The sequence below is a fragment of the Mandrillus leucophaeus genome, unplaced genomic scaffold, assembly GCF_000951045.1.
Source record: "Mandrillus leucophaeus isolate KB7577 unplaced genomic scaffold, Mleu.le_1.0 Scaffold185, whole genome shotgun sequence".
Taxonomy (NCBI): Eukaryota; Metazoa; Chordata; class Mammalia; order Primates; family Cercopithecidae; genus Mandrillus; species Mandrillus leucophaeus.
In genome coordinates, this window is record NW_012101865.1 from 258,604 (window position 1) to 261,594 (window position 2,991).

The window sequence follows — 2,991 nt, forward strand, 5'->3', positions numbered from 1 at the left end:
GGCCAACATGGTGAAACCTTGTCTCTACTAAAAATACAAAAATTAGCCAGGCATGGTAGCACATGCCTGTAATCCCATCTACTTGGAAGGCTGAGGCAGGAGAATTGCATGAACCCGGAAGGTAGAGACTGCAGTGAGCGGAGATCACACCACTGCACTCCAGACTGGGGGACAGAGCAACACTCTGTCTCAAAAAAACAAAAAAGTAGATTAGTGATTGCTAGAAACGGGTCAGTCTCTGTACAGATGAAGAACCTGGAGGCTCAGAGAAGCCAATTACCACCGTGCCCACCCATCTGTGTGACTTTGGACCAGTGACTTCACTTCTCTGAGCTGTGACATGGAGAGAATGACGTGTGCCTGAGAGGGTGGCTGTGCAGCTCGGTGATTATGCCTGCCGCGCCTGGTGGGTCCTCCCGCGTCTTGGTTAGTTGCTTTCCCTTCTCTCAGACCTTTGGCTGGAAGCTGGTGGGGCTGAAAGGTGAAGGCTGCCACCTAGAGGTGAACTCCGGCACCTGCCAAAGCCTGCGAGTCGTCTTTCTTCTCATCAACAAGGTAACTCACCCGCTATGGGCTTGGGGAGGAGAAACAGGATGTGAAAGATGAAGCCCCGCTGAGAAGGCCAGGGCTACTAGACTGGCCAGATTCTTTCCAGGTGTCTGTAGGCCCTGGGAAAGTTTTTCACAGCTGTTGGGTCCCGTGGAGGTGATCCCATGCGGGAAGAGGGACATCCCATGCGGGAGTCAGGTCCCAGCAGAGCTGCTCAGCGCCTCTTAGGGATAATACCACCTATAATTCCTGTAATTGTCGGTTTATTCCCTCCTTTTCCAGAGGGATCTCTGTAACACACACACCTGACCTTGTCTCTCTCTAGCTCAAGGTCTGGCAAGCAGCTCCCCACTATGGCCCAGCCACCGCCACCACAAGGTCCTTCTGATCTTCAGACCCTTCACACATAGGCCTTAGGTTTTTTTTTGTTTGTTTGTTTGTTTGAGACAGGCTCTCACCCTCTCACCCAGGCTGGAGTGCAGTGGCGCAATCTCTGCTCATTGCAACCTCTGCCTCCCAGACTCAAGCGATTCTCCTGCCTCAGGCTCCCAAGTAGCTGGGATTACAGGCAGGCACCACTACTGCCCAGCTAATTTTATTTTAGTAGAGATGAGTTTCACCATGTTGGCTAGGCTGGTCTCGAACTCCTGACCTCAAATGATCCACCCGTCTCGGCCTCTCAAAGTGCTGGGGTTACAGGTGTGAGCCACCACACCCGGCCCCCTTATGTTCTAATCAAACACACTCTTCCTAACTCCCCCTCTGACCTCTCAGCTCTCCCTGTTGCCCATGCTGTGCTCCCTGCTTGTCATGTCTCTCTCCACCTCTGCCACCAGAAAAAAACTGTTCTGCTCTCAGATACAAGTTTCTTCCTTCTTCTCTTTCGTAAACCAGATAAACAAATCATTGAGAATGCTGTGTACTGCCATATCCCCCACGTGATCTTAAACAGCACTCAATTTTAAAAGGGTGCATTTTTAACTCCTCAGGCTAAGAAAACAGAAACCTGGGACAAAATTAAGAATCTAACTCAACTGCTAACATTGAAAAATGACTCAGAACTCTTTTTTTTTTTTTTTTTGAGACAGTCTCACTCTGTCGCCCAGGCTGGAGTGCAGTGGCGTGATCTCAGCTCACTGCAGGCTCCACCTCCCAGGTTCACGCCCTTCTCCTGCCTCAGCCTCCTGAGTAGCTGGGACTACAGGCGCCCGCCACCAGGCCTGGCTAATTTTTTTGTATTTTTTTAGTAGAGACGGGGTTTCACCATGTTAGCCAGGATGGTCTCGATCTCCTGACCTCGTGATCTGCCCATTTCGGCCTCCCAAAGTGCTGGGATTACAGGCGTGAGCCACTGTGCCCAGGCTTTTTTTTTTTTTTTTTTTTTTGAGACAGGGTCTTGCTCTGTCACCCAGCTGGAATGCAGTGGCATGATCTTGGCTCACTGCAACCTCCACCTGCTGGGTTCAAGCAATTCTCGTGCCTCAGCCTCCCGAGTAGTTGGGACTACAGGCACCGACCACCATGCCCAGCTAATTTTTGTTTTTTTTTTTTCTTTTTAGTAGAAACAGGGTTTCACCTTGTTGGCCAGGCTGGTCTTGAACTCCTGACCTTAAGTGATCCGCCCACCTCAGCCTCCCAACATGCTGAGATTACAAGCATGAGCCACCGCACCCAGCCCAGATCTCTTTTGAAATAAGCAAGACATTCAGTTTTGAAATCGAGGTGGTTTTGGTGTTGGCCACAGTGGGGATGGTGGTAGATTATGCCAGCCATCTTTTGGAAGCTGACTCTGAGCCCTGCACCCCACCTCTTGTTAGGAATCTCAATCTATCATCGTTTTTGTTTGTATGTTTGTTTGTTTGTTTTTGTAGAGAAGGGATTTCATCATGTTGCCCAGACTAGTCTTGAACTCCTGGAATCAAGTGATCTGCCTTGGCCTCCAACGTGCTGGGATTACACAGGTGAGCCACCATGCTGGCCCTCTATCATCGTTTTGCAATTGTAATTACAGTTGTTTTAATGTTCTGTCTTCCTCCCCACCCCACCCTCAGATTTAAGCTTCTCCTTGTCTTTTTAATTTTCACACCCCAATATCCAGCATAGTACCCACTGCAGAGTACAAGCACAAGAATTGCTTATTGAACTAAACTCAACAAAAGGTTTTTTGTTTGTCTGTGTTGAGATAGAGTCTTGCTCTGTCGCCCAGACTGGAGAGAAGTGGCCCAATCTCGGCTCACTGCAACCTCTGCCTCCCACAGGTTCAAGTGTTTCTCTTGCTGCAGCCTCCTGGGTAGCTGGGGTTACAGTCACGCAACACCACACCCGGCTAATTTTGTATTTTTAGTACAGATGGGGTTTCTCCATGTTGGTCAGGCTGGTCTCAAACTCCCGATCTCAGGTGATCTGCCCACCTCGGCCTCCCAAAGTGCTGGGATTACAGGC